This window comes from Solanum tuberosum, unplaced genomic scaffold (assembly GCF_000226075.1).
Source record: "Solanum tuberosum cultivar DM 1-3 516 R44 unplaced genomic scaffold, SolTub_3.0 scf00692, whole genome shotgun sequence".
NCBI lineage: Eukaryota > Viridiplantae > Streptophyta > Magnoliopsida > Solanales > Solanaceae > Solanum > Solanum tuberosum.
The window spans coordinates 56,511-65,631 of record NW_006239615.1 but is presented as its reverse complement, the minus strand read 5'-3'; positions in this window follow the sequence as shown (position 1 = coordinate 65,631).

Sequence of the window (9,121 nt, the reverse complement as noted above, 5' to 3'; positions counted from 1 at the left end):
AATTATACCACCTTTTCACATGTAAAGAATTAATACAAAGACACGAAAATAAGAATAACCATAAGATAGACTTTCAGACAAAAACATAGCAAATCTCACATGTAAATCTACCACTTTTTCACATGTAATGAGATAATTGAAAGACATTGAACATAAGGATAACCATTACATACGAAAGGTTTTGACGCTTGGTTGATTATAGTTTCTCATCTTATTATCTAATTCATTGAGCATCCTCATGTGTCAACATGTTATTCTGCCTTCTTGACATACCAATACATATTGTATATGTAGTTATGTACTGATTTCCAATGATTTGGAATGCTTCGTTTTCATGAATACAAGTTCAAGTATACAAGTTAGCAAACTTTTGTAGTAGGCTCTTGTTGCATACCAAGAAAAGTATCAATGATCTGTATATTTTCACCTGGAGATAATAGGTGTCTAGTATTATCAGATGTACTTATAGATATAGTTAGACTCTTAAAGATTCCATTAGATGCTTTATAGACATTGTAAATCTGCCGCCTACGATTATAGTTTCATCTATCCATCATGTCACATCCTAACCTGGGTGAGGAAGACTATGCTTTGTATGAACAGATGAACTATATACATATATACTAAACCATATGACCTAACTCTATAAGAAAAACATGTTATAGATACAATTATCTAGTTTAATACATAATTGTAGATACACAAAGGGCTACTAAGCCTGACTCATATGTATAACATAACTTAGTGATATCTAAATACTAAGAGACATATATGACTTAAATGCCCACACTAGTCTATATGACTTAAATGCCCACAGTAGTCTATGAAGACATTACTAGAAACTAATAACAGAATACTTATCAAGATAGGTCCATAACCTATATATACTGCACATATACATCAAAGAGTATCTACACTCAACTTGCCTCTAGATTGAAATAGGTCCATAACTTAAGTGTTTACGCAGATACCTAGTGAGGTGGTCAGCTGACTAACCTATATGCCCTCAACCTACAGTATTAAATGTAATACATGTAATAAAATGAAGCTTAAAAAAACCTTATAAACTGAAATTTCCAGTATTGAAACAGTTTGAAGATCTAGCCTCTCAAAATAATAAGAACAACATAGTTTACTCAATAACCTTTACCAAACTTGAGGTGTAAACTTCAAAACACAAATAGATTAAACTAAATAGGTAAAATAGAATAAAAAAAACATCTATTTCATAGAAATTTACTTGTTTATTACAAAAACCCTTCAATGGAATATCCAATTTTACAGAGCAAAAACCTTTTCAATAACTTTTCAGAGGAAGTTATGAAAATCATGCCTTTTTGTGAAGATGTTGGAGATGAACCCACAAATCACTTGTTGAAGTTGTCGGAGATGACGCTCTAGTCGGAGATGACCCACTTGTTGGAGACGACCCACTTGTCGTGGTGGTGATAGTCGTTCTTTTACTAGAGATGACCTAAGATGTGTGTTAAAGATTTGATGCAACCCACAAGTTCTAGAAATGTCCTTTTAAAATTATTAGAATTTAGAATTACTTTTAAAATAAAATATAATAAAAATCGCGGGATTATAAAATCAGTGCAGGGAAAATATATTTGGGCCAAAACCATATCAATAGCACTTTTTTTAATAAGAACCGTTCCTAAAGAATATCCTATTGCAATAGTTTTCGTAATCGTTGCAAAAAGTACCTTTGTAAGCTACGGTTATGCACTAATGCAGCGATTTATTTTAACAAGTGTTGTAGTAGGTCCAAGGATCTACGGAAATGGTTATAACTGTTGCAACTTCTTAGTTATAGTAAGGGGTCGTTTGGTTTGAAAATGAGTTATGATGGGATAAGTTATGTTGGGATAAGTTATGTTGGGATTAGTTATGATGGGATAAGTTGTGTTGGGATTATTTTTTATTGAGTGTTTGGTTTGTTATATTCAAAATAATAAATTTTAAGAACAATTTATTTATTTACAAAAATGCCCTTCATTAAGGTAAAAAGTGATACAACAAAAGGGTTGAAAGAGACATTTTTGTCATTTACCTATTTTATCCCGGGATAAGTTATCCCGGGATTACTATACCACCCAAGGAGAGGGATAACTTATCCCGGTACTAATTATTAATCTCGGGATAAGTTATCCCGAACTTGCCAACCAAACAACAAAATAAGCGGTACTATAATTTAATCCCGGGACTATTTGGTATTATCCCTTACACCAAACGAGTCCTAACAGTTACTAAACCGTTGCAAAATCACTGTTGCCGTAGGACATATTTCTAGTAGTGTCACCTACCTCTCATTGAGTTTGCTTATAACAATAGTTACCACTCTAGCTTCCAAATGCCTCCTTATGAAGCTTTTTATGGGAGAAGATGCAGATCTCCTATTGGACGGTTTGAAGTTGGTGAAGTTGGGTTTAGGACCAGACTTAGTTCATCAATCTATGGAGAAGGTGAAAGTTATTCTAGAGAGGTTGAAAATAGTGCAGAGTCATCAATAATCTTACACAGACTTTAGGAGAAGGGACTTAAAGTTTGAGTTAGATGATTTGGTTTACTTGAAAGTTTCACCCAAGAAGGGTGTTATGAGATTCGGTAAGAAGGGGAAGCTTAGTCCCCGATATATTGGTCCTTACAGAATATCCAAGAGGATTAATAATGTAGCTTTTGAATTATAGCTACCACAAGAGTTAGCAGCAGTTCATCCGGTGTTCCACATCTCCATGTGGATAAAAGTGTATGGGCGATCCTTCATTGATCATACCAACTGAAGATATTGGAATCAAAGATAGCTCGTCTTATGAGGAGATTCTTGTTCAGATTCTAGATCATCAGGTTCCCAAGTTGAGAACAGAAGAGGTAGCATCAGTCAAAGTTCTTTGGAGGAATCAATTTGTTGAGGGAGCCACTTGGGAAGCTGAGGAGGAAATGAAGAAGAGATACCCACATCTCTTCGAATCTAGAGAATTTCCAAATTAAGGTACTAATCCTTTTCTTGGTATTTATTTATAAGTTGGCATGTTGTTTTTGCATTTTTGCTTATTGGGTGTTTGAACTGAATGTAGAAGTTACGCCATTAGCCTACTAAGAGTAACCTCATTCGAGGACAAATGTTCCCAAGGGAGAGATATTTTAACACCTCGCAACTAGAAAGAGCTAGAATTAGAAAGAGTGATTTTTTGGAAATAACGAAATTCTTGAAATTTGAAAAAGTTAAGTTAAGAATGAGTTTTGGGTCAACTTCAAACGACCATAACTCCTAGCTCAAGATTAGTTAGGTGCCACAAGATACCTTAGTAAATATCTTTGAATTATCTTTCCAGCGACGCCAAGTTTACTCAATTTCGAGTTTATATGAAGAAAATTCATTAGAAGTTGGGTTGTCTAGATAAGAAAAGTCAAAACCGGATTTTAGAAGGGTATTATGGTCTTTTCCTTACCCAATTAAATTAATTCATTTTTGGTAATTACTTAGGTGTTTAAACTGAATTTGGTCAGTTTACGCACTCAAAAATTTTATGCTAGGGGATTTAGAAAAAGAACGCAAGAGGAAAAAAGAGGAGAAAGAGCCAAGGTTCATCCTTCTTGAGGATTTTGCTTGTGGATTTCATCAAGGGGTTATCCCTACGAGGTATGTAAGATCACACAGTGTTGGGTAAGTTCACCCACGCGCCAATCATAATTTATTTCAGCGTATTGTTTTTCTTGAGATTAGAGGAATTGAATTCTTGATGAATATTGTTGAAAGTTTCGTTTAAATCTTGATTGATGAGTTGTTGAGAAGTTTCTTGAGTTCAAATTCATGAAATTAGGTGTCGTTTTGAGTAGATTCTTGCATATTTTGGTTATGTAGTCGAATCTAAGTGTTTGGGGAAAGAATCAATCGAAACTAGAAGTTTTAGAGTTGAAAAATGACCAAGAAAAATTGGGGATTTCTGGGCAAGGGCCTGGGGCTCCGCGCAAGCGAGAGTGCCCCAGAAGTGTTTCTAAAATTTGTGGCTTGGGGCGCCGTGCCAGCCAACGCACCCCAACTTCAGTTTTAAGGTTTTGCTCCTGTCGCCCAGCGCCACTCAGAGCTCCAAGGACGCCAGGTATTCTACTTCTTCCCACATCTTTCCGTACTAGTTCCCTTAAAACGTACCTATGTTTCTTAGTTGATTACTACCCCTCCAAGGTACACCTAAACAACATGAAATCATCAATAACATGAGATAATAAGCCTTCCAGCCATAATTCAATTCAAGCAAAGTTAAGAGTCAAGTCAAGAGAGATTAAGGGTCAAGTCAAGAGAAGTTCATAGAGTTTTCCAGAAGTCTTTTACAAACGTTTTAACTTTGTTTTAAGACTTGCACTTTGAGTTGAATAAAGAGTAAAGATTGAAGTTCATTTCTTCAAAGAGTATATGGGGACTATATATTCCCAAAGACTTTAAAATGTTTTCACATTTAAATAAGAAAGGAAACAGAGATTTTTAAAGAGCCTTTGAGCTAGTTTTCAGTACAGAGTAAATGCTTCCACAATTAAGCAAGAGGGAAAACTTTGATTTCCAAGAGGAGCCTTTGAAATATGTTTTGAGCAATTATCTCAAACCACAGAAAGAAGTATGTTTTTTAAACATAAGAGCCAGTATTATATTTTGAGAGTAGTATTGAGTACCGATATGGGGGAAAGTTCTGACAACTCCCAGCCCCCATAAACCATGTAGCAATCATGGGTAGGAAAGGGTCATACTTTTTTAGATGATTACTTAGAGTTTTTTAGCATAGACTAGTGGATCCACTTAGTAGTCAGGTTCAATACCCTCGTTAAGGTATATGACGACCCTGCCAGCGTGAGGCAAAACGTTGTATCATCACAATAGCTCTTAAGTGATGGTTGTCGGTTAGACAAATTCCCATAGCAGTACTTTGTATTTTTATATACATTTCAGAGTTTACATTGTATCTTTGCAAACACACAAAATATTATTGTATTTCCAAATACGTAGAGTTGATATCCATGTTTTAAAAGCTTTTCTTTATATTGCACTTGTTTATACTGCTTTATATTGAAATGAGTTCAGTTCAATTCAGTTGAGACATTTGTTCTTCGGTTCCTTTCAAGCTTATGTCTTATATAGTATTCCCTTCGCATGCTCATACATTCAATATACTGATGCCAGTTGGCCTGCATATTTTTATTATGCAAATATAGATAATTAGGATCAACATCCAGCGCTTCGTTGATCCAGTTGAGCATTCTTATTCTTGTGGTGAGCCTCCTTGCTTTCCGGAGGATTCACTTTTATTGCTTTACGTATTTTAGTTCATTAGGTTATTGTGGTCTTGTCCCGACGTCCATCGCAGTTGTTTAGAGGCCTCATAGGGCCTCATAGACAGTAGTTGATGTTAGTTCTTGAGTCTTTCCATTTTAGTTATGTTTAAGACTTGAGTTGCAACTTGGGCCAGTGAATGTTTATTTAAATACATTCTAAATTTATTATTGAGCAATTCAGTTTACTTTTTAAAGTATTTATATCATAAGTATGTCTTCTGCTGAGAAAGTAAACCACCAAGGGTTTGCTTAGGGCCAGCATTGGTTCTCGAATGCCAGTCCCGCCCAGGGTGTAGGGGCATGACAAACTTGGTATCAGAGCATAGAGTTCAAGACTCCGAGGGAGTCTATGAAGCCGTGTCTGTAGAGTCCTAGTTATCGGTGTGAAGCGGGCCCCATCTATAATAAGGAGGCTGCGACACTTAGGAACTATCTCACTTCTTTCATACTTATTTCGTGCGATAGAGTGTATCTCCATAAAAGTGTCTTTCTAACTCGTTCTTGCGCGTGTCTTTCAGATCATGCCTCTTCGAAGAGCTGTCATAGGTCATCCGGCTAGAAAAATGTTGAACCACAGGAATAAGGGTACCTAATGAACCGGAAGTGCAACCCCAAGGAGAGGCCACCAATGTTTAGTTCTGTGAGGTCATCTGGATGTTGAGCCAAGTTGTGACCAACCAAGTTGGGAAACAGAGAGAGAATCGACAGGAAGTGGTTGATACTTCATGGATCCGTGAGTTCTTGTGGATGAATCGACAGGAAGTGGCTGATACTTCAGGAGGCTCATAGCTCCAGATATTTTATCCATCCGGATTCCATAAAGATATATCTTTATTTGAGAGAGGTATATTGGTGGAGTAGTATGAAGAAAGTATGTATGAGTGCGTTGCTAAATGCACGAATTGTCAACAAGTTAAAGTAGAGCACCAAAGGCACGGTGATATGGCTCAGAGTATAGAACTTCTAAAATGGAAGTGGAGATGATCAATATGGATTCATCATAGGTTTACCACGGTCTCGCAGACAGCATGACTTGATTTGGGTGATTGTAGATCGAATGACTAAATCTGCCCATTTCTTGCCGGTAAAGACTATCCATTGAGCAGAGGACTATGCCAAGTTGTATATCCAAGAGGTAGTTAGACTTCATGGGGTGCCAGTATCGATTATATTAGATAGAGGTGCGCAATTTACTGCACAGTTATGGAAATCTTTTAAGAAAGGCTTGGGTTCAAAGGTGAACTTGAGTACTGCTTTTCATCCTTAGACAGATGGTCAAGTAGAGCGCACTATTTAGACTCTAGAAGACATGTTGAGGGTCTGTGTGATTTATTTCAAAGGTAATTGGGATGATCACCTACCTCTCATTGAGTTTTCTTATAACAATAGTTACCACTCTAGCATCCAAATGGCTTCTTATGAAGCTCTCTATGGAAGAAGATGCAGATCTCCTATTGGATGGTTTGAAGTTGGTGAAGCTGGATTGATAGGACAAGACTTAGTTCATCAAGCTATGGAGAAGGTGAAACTTATTCAAGAGAGGTTGAAAAGAGCGCAGAGTCGTCAAAAATCCTACACAAATGTTAAGAGAATGGACTAAGAGTTCTCTTGTTGGGTGTTTGAACTAAATGTTAGATGTTACGCACTTAGCCTACTAAGACTAACCTCATTCAAGGACAAATGTTTCCAAGGGGGAGATATTATAACACCCCGCAACTAGAAAGAGCTAGAATTAGAAAGAGTGATTTTTTGGAAATAATGAAAATCTGGATATTTAACAAAAGTTCAGTTAAGAATGAGTTTTGGGTCAACTTCAAATGACCACAACTCCTAGTTCAAGATTAAATATGTGTATCACAAGATACCGTAGGAAAGGTCTTAGAATTATCTTTCCAATGCCACCGAGTTTGCTCAGTTTCGAGTTCGTATGAGTGAGATATTTCCATTCGAAGTTGGGTTGTCTAGATAAGGAAGTCAAATCGAATTTTAGAAGGGTATTATGGTCTTTTCCTTACCCAATTAAATTAATTCATTTTGGTAATTAGTTAGGGGTCTAAACTGAATTTTTTCAGTTTACACACTCAAATATTTCATTCTAGGGTGTTTAGAGAAAGAAAGCAAAAGGAGATAAGAGGAGAAAGAGCCAAGGTTCATCGTTCTTGAGGATTTTGCTTGTGGATTCATCAAGGGGTAATCCCTACGAGGTATGTGAGATCACACAACATTGGGTTAGTTCACCCACATGTCAATAATGATTTATTTCAGCGTATTGTCATTCTTGAGATTAGAGGAATTGAATTCATGATTAATATGGTCGAAAGCTTTGTTTGAATCTTGATTGATGAGTTGTTGAGAAGTTTCTTAAGTTCAAATTCATGAAATTAGGTGTTGTTTTGAGTAGATTCTTGCATGTTTTGGTTATGTAGTCGAATCTAAGTGTTCGGGGAAAGAACCAGTCAAAACTAGAGGTTTTAGAGTTGAAAAACGACCAAGAAAAATCAGGGATTTCTGGGTAGGGGCTTGGGGCGCCGCGCAAGCCAGAGCGCCCTAGAAATGTTAGTGAAATTTGGGGCTTGGGGAGCCGCGGCAGCCAGTGCACCCCAACTTCTGTTCTAATGTTTTTCTCCTTGCGCCCCGCACCACTCAGAGCGCCAGGGACACCAAGTCTTCTACTTCTTCCCACATATTTCCGTACTAGTTCCCTTGAACGTATCTATGTTTCCTAGTTGATTACTACACTCTAAGGTACGTCTAAACAACATGAAATCATAAATAACATGAGATAATGAGCCTTGAATCCATAATTCAATTCAAGGAAAGTTAAGAGTCAAGTCAAGAGAAGTTCATAGAGTTTTCCGAAAGTCTTTTCCAATCGTTTTAACTTTGTTTTAAGCCTTGAATTTTGAGTTGAATAAAAAGTAAAGATTGAAGTTCATTTCTTCAAAGAGTATATGGGGACTATGTATTCCCACAGATTTTAAAATGTTTTCACATTTAAATAACAAAGGAAACTGAGATTTCCAAAGAGCCTTTGAGTTAGTTTTCAGTAAAGAGTAAATGCTTTCACAATTAAGCAACAGGGGAAACTTTGATTTTCAAGAGGAGCCTTTGAGCTAAGTTTTGAGCAATTATCTCAAACCATAAAAGAAGTATGTTTTAAACATAAGAGCCAGTATTATATTTTGAGAGTAGTATTGAGCACCGATATGGGGGAGAGTTCAGACAACTCCCAGCCCCCATAAACCATGTAGCCACAATGGGTAGAAAAGGGTCATACTTTTTAGATGATTCCTTAGTGCTTTTTTGCATAAACTAGTGGATCCACTTAGTAGTCAGGTTCTATACCCTCGGCAAGGTATAGGATGGCCCTGGCAGTGTAAGACAAAAAGTTGTATCATTACAATATCTTTTAAGTGACGATTTTCGGTTAGAGAAGCTCCCATAGCAGTATTTTGTATTTTTATATACATTTCAGAGTTTACATTGTATCTATGCATACACACAGAGTATTATTGTATTTCCAAATACGCAGAGTTGATATCCATGTTTTAAAAGCTTTTCTTTATATTGCACTTGTATAAACTGCTTTATATTGAATTGAGTTCAGTTCAGTTGAGTTGAGACCAGGTTTGTTCTTCAGTTCCTTTCAAGATTATGTCTTGTTTAGTATTCTGCTCGCTTGCTCGTACATTCAATGTACTGATGTCAGTTCGCCTACATCTTTTTATAATGCAGATACAGGTAACAAGGATCATCATCCAGTGTTTCGTTGATCCAGTTGAGCATTTAGAGT